Source organism: Lactuca virosa, chromosome 9 (assembly GCF_052849685.1).
Source record: "Lactuca virosa cultivar CGN04683 chromosome 9, Lactuca_virosa_CGN04683_v6, whole genome shotgun sequence".
In the NCBI taxonomy this organism is placed as follows: Eukaryota; Viridiplantae; Streptophyta; class Magnoliopsida; order Asterales; family Asteraceae; genus Lactuca; species Lactuca virosa.
This window is the reverse complement of record NC_136434.1, coordinates 289,005,579-289,017,862: the sequence shown is the minus strand read 5'-3', so window position 1 is coordinate 289,017,862 and position 12,284 is coordinate 289,005,579.

Here is a 12,284-nt window from a genome sequence, read left to right as displayed (position 1 = left end):
TCGGCATAACTCTTCTGCCAATTCTGAGCTATCTGGAGCCTGCTCCAAACCAGCTGAATCAGCCTAGTGGTCTTGAGTGCCACCTCAGTACTCCCCATAACCCGCTGACCGACCTCGCCCGAACAAATCGGGGTCCTGCATTTCCTCTCATAGAGCATCTCAAAAGGAGGTCGATCAATGTTGGCGTGATAACTGTTATTATACGAAAATTCTGCTAACGGAAGATACGTATCCCAACTCCCACCAAAATCCAAAACACACGTTGGCAACATATCCTCAAGGGTCTGAATAGTCTGCTCACTCTGACCATCGGTCTGCGGATGGAATGTTGTGCTTAAGTGAAGATGAGTGCCCAAATCTTCATGAAACTTCTTCCAAAACATGGAAGTACGCCGGACATCTCTGTCAGAAACCACCGATACCGGCACCCCATGACGTGCCACAACCTCCCTGATATAAACCTCGGACAACTTCTCTGCTAAAATACTCTCCTAAACCGGAATGAAATACACGCTCTTGGTCAAACAATCCATGATGACCATTATCGAATCCACTCCGCACATAGTTTTGGGAAGCTTCGTGATGAAATCCATGGTGATGTCCTCCCATTTCCATACGGGAATCTCTAATGGCTACATCTTGTCGTGAGGTTACTGATGCTCATCCTTGAACTTCGTGCAGGTCAAGCACTGCTCCACATACCATTCCACATCCCGCTTCATGCAGGGCTACTTATAATCAAGATGAAGATCCATATACATCTTCGTCGCCCCGGGATAAATGGAAAACCTCGACTTGAGAGCCTCCTCCATCAGAATCTGACATACACCACCCCAATACGGAACCCATACTCTCTTATGCATAGTCAACAATCCACGGCTATCATAATTAAAGGAAGCCACCTGACCCATAATGTGCTCGCTCTTTCGGTGTTCTTCCTTCATAGCCTCAGCCTGTGCCTCATGAATCCGCTCCAACAATGGAGTAATCACAGTCATTTGCAAACATATGTCTCTGATCGGAGCTGCGACTGCCTTGCGGCTGAGAGCATCGGCCACCACATTGGCCTTCCCTGGGTGATAAAGGATCTAATAATCATAATCTTTCACCACATCCAACCGTTGACACTGCCTCATATTCTGATTTGGCTAGTACATCAAGTACCTCAGGCTCTTGTGATCCGTGTAAATAGTACAACGAACCCTATAGAGGTAATGCCGCCAAATCTTGAGGGCAAAAACACAGCCCCTAACTCCAAATCATGCGTTGGATAATTCGCCTCATGAGGCTTCAGCTGCCTCAAAGTGTAGGCGATCACACGACCCCTCTACATCAACACCTCCCCCAATCTGGTGATTGAAGCATCACAATAAACTACAAAATCATCAACACCCCCGAGAGGGTCAGAATCGGCGCCTCACACAACCACTGCCTCAACTTCTCGAAAGTTGCCTGCTGCTCAGGCCCCCAACGGAATGTAACCATCTTCTTGGTTAGTCGGGTCAAAGGAACAGTTATCTTGGAGAAATCCTGGATGAATCTTCGATAATAACTAGCCAAACCAAGAAAACTCCGAATCTTAGATGGACACCTCGAAACCTCCCACTGCATCATGACCATGACCTCGACCTTAGCTGGATCGACCAGAATACCCTTCTGGTAGATAAGGCGCCCCAGAAACTGCACCTCACACAACCAGAACTCACACTTGGAGAACTTTGTGAAAATTCTCTCCCTTCTTAACGTCTCCAACACTTCCCTCAAGTGCTCCTGGTGCTGCTCCTAAGTCTTGGAATAAACCAAGATATCATCGATGAATACAATCACAGACCGATCCAACATCGGTCTACACACACGGCTCATGAGGTCCATGAATGCGGCTGGAGCATTGGTGAGCCCAAAATGCATCACCACGAACTCATAATGACCATAACATGTTCGGAAAGCTGTCTTTTGCACATTCTCATCCCTGAGTCGCATTTGATGATAACTCGATCGAAAATCAATCTTGGAGAACCAAGATGCACTCTGAAGTTGGTCGAAAAGATCGTAAAACCTTGGGAGTGGAGAACGTTTCTTCATTTTTACCTTATTCAGCTCCCGATAGTCGATGCACATACGATGAGACTCATCCTTATTCTTCACAAACAGAATCGGTGCTCCTCAAGGCGAACTTCTCGGTCGAATGAATCCCTTGTCTAACAACACCTGCAGCTGTGTAGACAACTCCTGTATCTCGAGAGGAGCCAACCGATACGGTGCTTTGGCTATCGAAGCCGCACCAGGAACCAGATCAATCCTGAACTCAACCTGCCTCTCTGGAGGCACCCCAGACAAATCCTCCGGAAACACATACGGTTAATCCCGCACAATCGGCACATCATCCACGGTCCCTTACTCTTATCCTGGGTATCCACGACATAGGCAACATAACTGGAACAACCATGCTGAAAATAACGCCTGGCCCTCGCTGTTGAACACAAAATCGGCCCACGTTGAGATCTCTCCCCATGAACCACTAACTCTCCCCCATTCAGAGTCTGAACCCGAACCAACTACTGGTTATAATCAATCACTGCCCCCATTAGGGCTCAACCAATCCATGCCCACAATAACCTTGTTCCCACGCAATGGAATGGGAACCAAATCAACTGGATACTGCTCGCCGAATAACTGGAGAGTACAACCCCAATGAACCCTCGCGACCCGAACAAACCTATCATCAACAATCTCAACATCAAGAGGACAATCCAACTCCCCCGGAGCTCCAGAAAATATCTTGCTAAGCGCAAGCGAGACAAAGGATCGGGTAGCCCCCGAATTAAACAATACCAATGTAGAAATACCGTTCACAAGGAACGATCCTAAAATAAAACACATAAACATAAGCAAGTAATCCAATACAAATAAAGAGATAGGGAGAAGATACATACCCGTCACCATGTCAGGAGCTGCACGTGCCTCCTTGTCCGTCAACTGGAAAACTATGTTCTTCACCACAGGTGCGTTTGTCCGGCCTTGGCGACCGTCAGTAATCCGAAGAGTTGCAGGAGTGGGTGCTGACACCGGTCCTGCTGCAGCCAAAATTGGAAAATGGGCCTTCTTGTTGTCCCTCTGATTGCAATGAAAGCAAATCAGATCAGATCCCTGGGTGGTGGTAGCAGTATAATCCCTGCTATAATGACCCGTCCGGCCGCACTTGAAGCAGACAGATCCACCAACCGTATACAGTCCATCGTGTGTCATGACGCACTTCCCGCAGCGGCTCCGGTCCTGATGGCCTCTCAATCCAGACTCAGATACCTTGGACCTATTGCCTAAACCCTCAGCACTCGACACAGAATATGGATTCCTCTTCTTCTCCATATCCAGATCGATCTCCTTCTCCCTAGCTCGCGCTATCATATCCTCCAGCGTCTTACAGCTAGATCGGCTCATAAACTGTTGAATTTCACTCCTCAACATCTCGCAATATCGTGCTTTCTTCATCTGCTCATCCGCCACATATTGTGGAACCAAAAGCTCCCTCTCCGGAAACATCACGGTGATCTCAGCCATCGTCTCCGTACTCTGGAAGAGATCCTGAAACTCGCACGCCAACTGCGGCACTTCAATCACTGGTGCAAACTTAGCTCGGAAACTGGTCGAGAAATCATCCCATGTCATCACATCAACAGCATCATTACCCACTACATGTCCTACCTCCTCCCACCAGTCTCGTGTCATGTCCTTCAAAAGGTAGGAAGCTAGTCAGACCTTTGCCTCCTCGGGCAACGGCTAGTGTGGAAGGCATTATCAACATCTGCTAACCACCGCTGCTCCCTATGAGGTCCTTCTCCCCATGATAGTCTGGAGCTCCACACGCCCGGAACTCCCTGAAAGTCAATGAACGTACCCAAACCAAGGCTGCCATCTCAGAGCGAAAGGCGCTCAACTGCTCATCTAGAATCTCCAGAATACCCTCCTTGACTGTGCCAAAGATCACAGGACTCTGCTCAAGAATACTGCATGTAATCTCAGATGAGATGAAATCCATCGTCTGTTCATCTAGCTGGCCGGCTCTAGAACCCGAGCCTGAGCCATCTCCATCACCAGAACTGCTGGCTGGTCTTCCTCGCAATGTCACCATACTGAAAATAGAGCATATAAACCACCAGAATACGCATCAATATATATATATATATATATATATATATATATATATATATATATATATATATATATATATATATATATATATATATATATATATCGGGGAAACACAAACTCCACAAGCTCCCTAGTTTAATCATAGCTCTCCTTGACTCAAGTACAGATTCTCTGCTTCCAATAGTACGGGCACATACTACCTTTCACATCTATCCGTACTTTCCTCAAGAATTGCCTTGACTCAAACAAGTTACTTTATATCCAAACAACTTTCCCTCATAGATAAGGCTCCCAACACTAGATCTCATCCTAGATTTTTCCTAGGGTAACTCCACACCACTCTCCGCCATCAGCTGCAGAAGGAACTCCCTCTAACTAGCTCACGAATATAATTACATACCACCAAAAACCGGATATATCTTCGAATGATAGGTCTCACACTACAATGGTTGGACTCAAACAAGAGCTACGTAATAGAGTTACAACCTAACCTTCTAAAATTATATAGTTCCCATATTATGTAACTTAGCATATTCGCTTACTAGTTAGCTAAATTTGGTAAGAACTCCTAAAAGCACAAAGTGTCACACCCCCGAACCTGGACGGCGGAAACGTCCGGGGGCGGATGACTTCGTGTACAGTATCATAACAATTGAATATGAATGAAACATAGCAACCAAACATCATACATTGGAAATACACACTTACATAGTTCATATATTGAATCTTGTTCATCAGTTACACAAAAGTAAGAAAGTAAAATTTCTTGAAGTTGCACCACTTGATCTTATAGTCGAACTTATTACCTGCTACTAGAATTCCTGAGAATACAAGTCGTTTTGAAAAGCGTCAACTAACAAGTTGGTGAGTTCATAAGCAGTTTTGAATAAAAATGGTTTTTGTACTTGTTTAGAATCGTTTTCATAGTGCTTTCAAAAATCCAATATTTTCTAAAAAGAAATGGTTTGAAATATTTGTGTCCGATCTTATATTAATGCATGTGTGTTAATGTTTGCGAAAATAGAAAGAGAATGATTTCCAGACAACCCGATGTTGTCTGCAATAGATAATGCTGAAATCTCAACCCCGGTGGTTGAGTATCGATGCTTATAGATTGTCGTTTTATCAAAAAGAAGGTTTCCCGTTTTATCCCAAAAAGAAAATAGAATGGTTTCCTGTTTTATCCCAAAAAGAAAATAGAATGGTTTCCCGTAAATCTAATAACGTTAATTCCTCTAAGTGAGTCGTTATAACCATACTAAATAATGACAATTTCGCCTGTCTTTGCGTCTTTGGGACGCCGACGGAATAGGATAAGGTTTTTGTCACCCTAGACTGGCCTAGTCAAACTGTAGCGAACAGATCAGGTGTGGGGTGTCACCCACGTATAGATCTATACACAAACTCCCGCTTTTCCTCCGGGAAACTCTGGTTATAACTACAGGCTACGATTGTACACTCAAAGGTGCCAACCGACAGGTCTCACTAGATCCTTAATCGAAAATTTACACGGAAAAGAAAGAAGAACACATATAAAACTCATTCCTAGGCCCAATAAACATGTAAGTGGACCACTAAGGCCCAGTATACGTATCTCTTATTTCCAGGCACAAAAGGAATATGAATGTCTACCCTGAGCCCAATATACATGTAAAAGGGACACTAAGGCCCACTAAACATGTATATTATTTCCAAACCCAATAAGGATAAGAATATCATTTTTAACCCATTTGTTATTGTTTTGTTTATTTTAGCTCGATTATTTACAAAATTGATATAAAAAGCCCACTTTTTGTAAAAATGACGTTCTTGGCCCAATAAGCCATAAAGTTTTCAATTAAGGCCCAATTATAGTAAAAATAACACTTTAGCCCCCATTTTTTTCAAAACTTGTGTTTTTGACTAGTTTGTGGTAATAATAACATTTTAAAACCCATTTTTGTCAAAAATATCATTTTTGGCTTGATTTTTGTGAAATACACATTTTTCTGGTTTTTGGCTTTTCTGACCTAGTTGTTGGAAAATTTGTAGAAAAATCATCGTAAGTCGAAATTTGGATCCGTAAATTCTTGAAGTTTGGAAATTTTGTCTACTTTGTTCAAAATTGTTCTCAAAATTTTTATTGGCCTCTAACAAGTGTGAAATTGCTCACCTTCACAGGTTGGTCCGAAATTATTTCAAATCTGATAGGCAGTTTTGTAAAATTCGCCAAAAATAGTAGAAAAATCGTATGAAAACGTGAGAGTAGTCATTTTAAAGGTAATAACCTGAACGGTTTGCATGTAAAACAGTTTTGAAAAATATTACCATTAAGGAGGTCAAAACAGTTTGAGATTGGACTAAAACTTTTCTGTCAAGGGCTAATTTTTGAGTTTAAGTTATCTAAGTTTGTTCACAACACTTGTTTTTGCTATTTTAAGTGGATAAATCCTAGATCTACAAGTTTACAAGTATTATATGTGAGGACACATACTTTTCTCAAGGTTTATATTAAGATCCAAGTGATAAACTTCATTTTCAAGTAAAGATCTAAAAGTTAAACACATAAACATGCATATATACATAGATCTAACACAAAAGCACTTGTATTCTCCTCCAAAAACATTATAAAACCGAAAACAAGGGGGTATGAACTCACCTTGGGGGTTTTTGAGATGTAGAAGAAGAAGAAGATGATGATGAAACTTTGAACCTAGCTTGAGTTCTTGATGAGATTTGTGTAGTTTTGGTGTTCTAAGAGCATAATCACGAAATTTAGAGTGGTTTTGAGGAATGATCTTAGCATAAGAAGGAATAAACAACTTGAGTGTGAAGTAAACTTACCAAGTTATGATCTTTGATGAGAACTCTTGGATGAACACTCTTAACCACGAAATGTTTGGAGGAAATGTGAGAGAGCACTTGAAGATTAGAGAGAAAGGAGGATGGGAGTGAAGTTTGAAGTGAGGAATGAGAGTGATGGTGGGGGTTTTGGCCTAGATAAGGAGGAGATAAGAGAGAGGTTAATGGTCATTACTTATTGGTTAACATTTAATTGCATAGATGTATGAGGTGTAATGTGCATGTTTACATGCAAGATAATTATGAGGTGTCACCTTAGATTAATTCCTTATTTCTTTTTCTTTTTTTTTAAAAGGCCCAACCGGCCCAAGAGGTTTCTCGGCCCAAAATGATGGCCCAAAAAGGATTGGTTTCGAGTTTTGGGCTTGGCCTAAAAGAGTTCTTGGTTCATTAAGAAGTTTTCGGCCCATTAGAGCCCAAGGAAGGGTTTTCGGCCCAATATAAGGTCTAATAAATGTTTTCGGCCCAAAAAGACCAATTGAAGAAGTTATCGGCCCAATAGGGCCCAATTAGGAAGTCTTGGTCCAATAAGGGTATTGGGTTGAGAATTTATGGGTTATGGCCCAAAAATTATTGGGCTTGGCTTATTGGATCGAGTTTTGGGTTTGAATCACAATATATGAAAGTATGAACTTAAATGGCGCCGTAGTTTGAATTTTACTAGCTGGGTCCTTGTAAGTTTACATGGTGGAATCATCTTGTACACTATTTAAGATCTAACCCTAATTTGCTAGTTGTGACATCATCCCCTCGTTAGAGGGAATTTCGTCCCGAAATTCATTCTAAAGCAACATTTCAAGCATCAAGGAAAAGGTGCGGGTATTCAGGTTCGCTTTCCTATGCTCTTCCCAAAGCTTATTATCTCTTTCCGAATAGGGCTTTTAGTAGCACAAGGCCACTGACTTGGAATCCTAAAGACTTCTGTCGTTTACTGCATAGTCCTTTTGTCAGTTCCTAGATGTCTTTAGTCACGCTCGAGTTTGTGTGATCTCTTCCGTTGCCTCCCTGGTGTTCTCAGGGCAGGTGACAGTGTCATCGGGTACTTGCCCTTCGGCTAGTTGGGTGTTGGTCATCTCAGCCCCACTTAGAGGCATCCTGCTTTTGCGTCCTATATGGTGAGTTGAATTGAGGATTTGTGTACTTGGCGTCCCAATAGTAGTGCCTCTAAACCTTAAGGCGAACACCGTTGTCACCAAGTTAAGGTTGCGTGCGGTATAGTTGGCCTCATACTTCTTAAGTTGCCATGGGAGTTTCTTACCACGAGATTTTGAACTAGTGGGAGGTTGATCTTATCTTGTTTCTACGAGTAGGTCGAGTAAATCCTTGATTTGGGATAGGGGATATCGATCCTTAAGGATGAGTTCATTTGATTCTTAGTAGTCAGTGGTCTTATGGACACTTAGCCTTTCCTGTTTATGAGTTAGATAGACGTTTTATAAGGTTCAAGTCTTGGTTTGATAATTCTCATACTTACTGGGTCATCCCATCGACCGGATACCTTCAGTGTCTATGTTGGTGCTAAGTGGTCTTAGTGGTCTGGCTAAGAGGATGGTTCCATGAGTTGAGTCGATCTCCGAACTCAACTTGGCATGTAGGTGATATTTTCGGAAGGACTTTGGAGACATCTTAGGGGGTTATAAATCTCTAGGTTACTCTCGGTGTCCCTTGCTCCTTGGTTCTTATCCCTACTATGGGCTTGGAGAGAGCATGGTATTTCTTGCACGGGTACCTAAGGGTCTAGATGCCCGAGATAATTTGAGTATTGTCGTTACAAGTTGTAGGGGTCTCGTTAATCGATTGGTTAAGGTGAAGAGTCTCGTTGGTACATGAATTTCGTATGGTGAGGATCAAATCAGCCCATGTCAATTGACATCGTTGGGCTCTTTATTGTAATAGGTGTTGGATTGATCTGAAAGGGATAATTGTTTGAAATGATAGTGTGTTCTATGTACACATTTGTAATGTTACCCATTTCGTTCTTGGTATTACTACTGTGGTTGTCTCGGTCTGAATTTTTGGGTGCCCTAGCAATACGAGTGCCTTGGTATAAACGATGTGATTTCATAGTCTGATTTCTATTAGACCTCTCTATGATGGTTTGATGTAGCTTAGTCGTACGTAATTCAAGATTGAAAAGGTTGTAGACTGAGTGGTTATGCCCTAAATCCACAGTCAGCCAAGGAATAAGAATTAAGGCAGGTCCACGCACTCTAAGTTTGTAGAATCTTAATTACACACGGCCTTACGTTTACACTAAGTTATCATAACTTTCGCAAGGATCTTTAGTTTTCCTACGAAGGTTATGATTAGTTCGGATGAGGGAGTACTTTATGATTATGAATTTTAATTGGCAAATTTTTTTTGAAAATGTGATGCTTAATTTTTGTTGTTTTGAAACGTACCGGTAATCCCAGTAGGGTTCCTTGTTGCTTCATCATGTCCTGTTGTTAAACTCCTCCTGGTCCTCCGTCATTCTTCTCTGTTGGACAATTCCTCTTGAAGTGTCCCGTCTCACCGTATGCGTGGCATACTGGACTTACTTCTGGGTTGAGGGTTGGAGTGACGCATGGGGTCGGGGCCCTACAGTAGCGGGAGATGTGCCCCTTCCTGTTGCACCTATTGCAATGCAATTCCCGACAGACTCCATGATGATGGTAGCGGCACTTGCTGCAGAGCGGGAGATTTCCATGATACGGTTTTCTCGGTGCTGGGGTAGGGGGGTTAGTGGGATTAGGGGCTGTTACAACTTGTTGCCTTTTGGTAGGCCCTTGAGTCGATTTGCTTCCTTTCTTGTTCCCCCGCTTTCGCTTCATGACCTTAGGTTTGGAGTTTGGGGTGCCTGGGTAGGTTATCCCTCGTTGGTTTCCTTGGTTGATACTACGGTTAGAGTTATCGACACCATTTCCATTTCCATTTGGATTGTTGGCGTTGAGTTGTGCCATGACGGCTGTCACGGCAGCTGTTACAGCGGCTTGGAAGGTTGCGGGGTCCATCTGCAGAACTGGTGTTTCGCCGGCTAGCTGGTTGTTTCCATGGGAAGACATGATTCTGTTGCATGATGAGAAACTGGTTCGTGAGTAATTATGGTTATATCTAGTCGTATCTCATCTATGATTATAGATATGAACTTATGCAAGTACGCATATGAATCGCTTGTTTTGTTGTACGATTCTCGTTGTTTCGACCTACATCCCTATGATGTATTAATGGTAGTATGTAGAAATAGGTATTGTACAAATGTTAAGTTACCCTAATAGATTATAGATATCAGATCCTTAAGCTGGCTCAGGTTACATGAGTTCTCGTAGGGCGTACCTCTCTCGATTTACTACTACTAGTTGTGACGAATTACATGGTAGACCTAGGACTTAGTGTGATGACTCTCATATGCCTAAATAGCGTAAAGGTGTCCAACCATTTCGCTCATCTCACGAGTGCCCTCTTCCGCTCTCAGCTCTGCTAAGGCTGCCGTAGCCTCAGCTTCCATGAGCTATTGCCTTAGGGTGGTCGCCTCCTCTTCTAAGGGGCGGAGATGATTGGTAAGGTCTTCCTGTTCTGCGTGTTGGTTTAGTATTGCATTCCGAGGGGGTAAGGCTCGCTAAGGATCTCTCTGGCGCCTTCATCCATGTCTGACTCCTCATCAGAATCCTTTCCCTCGGGGTTCCTCTCTTGGTATTCTTCAGGACCCAATTCTGGGTTCTCCCTTTGCACTTCCTCTGGTTCTCCCTCGATCCATTCGTTGGCTATTACCGTAGGGTAGTAGGGGTCTTCGGGGTGAAGCTTAGTCATGTTGCCTTCGCGAGAGTGGAGGTATGAGATACATGTAAAAGATTTAAGTGTGGAGGTCATATGGTATTCTAAAATGCTACTATAGTATTACATGTTTGATCCTAGGACTTCCTGATGTACGAAATCGATATGTTTTTAGACTTGTTGTTATTGTTTAGTATCATAAAATACTCCTCTAGTATTTTAAACCTTGGGTTTGGTTCTAATGCTCCTTTGCATGTAGGGTTTGTAAGTTTTAGACTTGTTGCAACACCACCATCACTCCCAAACACATGTTGGACGTATCTCGAATAAATACAGTTGATCAGGCTCCATTTATTCCAGATATGATTACATAATTGCCCAGGTTTGACTGTAGTGTTCAACATCTAAATACTTTTGTTTTGTTCTTATTATGACACGGTTCTAGCAAGTATGTATACTTTTAGAAGATACTTATATTCTTAAGGTATACTTTTAGTCAGAGTGTTTTTAGTCCCGTTGTATTTATAGTTGTATATCTTGTATGGTTAGATACTACTAGTTCACTATAAACAATGCTCTGATACCAACCTGTCACACCCCCGAACCTGGACGGCGGAAACGTCCGGGAGCGGATGACTTCGTGTACAGTATCATAACAATTGAATATGAATGAAACATAGCAACCAAACATCATACATTGGAAATACACACTTACATAGTTTACATATTGAATCTTGTTCATCAGTTACACAAAAGTAAGAAAGTAAAATTTCTTGAAGTTGCACCACTTGATCTTATAGTCGACCTTATTACCTGCTACTGGAATTTCTGAGAATACAAGTCATTTTGAAAAGCGTCAACTAACAAGTTGGTGAGTTCATAAGCAGTTTTGAATAAAAATGGTTTTTGTACTTGTTTAGAATCGTTTTCATAGTGCTTTCAAAAATCCAATATTTTCTAAAAAGAAATGGTTTGAAATATTTGTGTCCGATCTTATATTAATGCATGTGTGTTAATGTTTGCGAAAATAGAAAGAGAATGATTTCCAGACAACCCGATGTTGTCTGCAATAGATAATGCTGAAATCTCAACCCCGGTGGTTGAGTACCGATCCTTATAGATTGTCGTTTTATCAAAAAAGAAGGTTTCCCGTTTTATCCCAAAAAGAAAATAGAATGGTTTCCTGTTTTATCCCAAAAAGAAAATAGAATGGTTTCCCGTAAATCTTATAACGTTAATTCCTCTAAGTGAGTCGTTATAACCATACTAAATAATGACAATTTCGCCTGTCTTTGCGTCTTTGGGACGCCGACGGAATAGGATAAAGTTTTTGTCACCCTAGACTGGCCTAGTCAAACTGTAGCGAACAGATCAGGTGTGAGGTGTCACCCCCGTATAGATCTATACACAAACTCCCGCTTTCCCTCCGGGAAACTCTGGTTATAACTACAGGCTACGATTGTACACTCAAAGGTGCCAACCGACAGGTCTCACTAGATCCTTAATCGAAAATTTACACGGAAAAGAAAGAAGAACACATA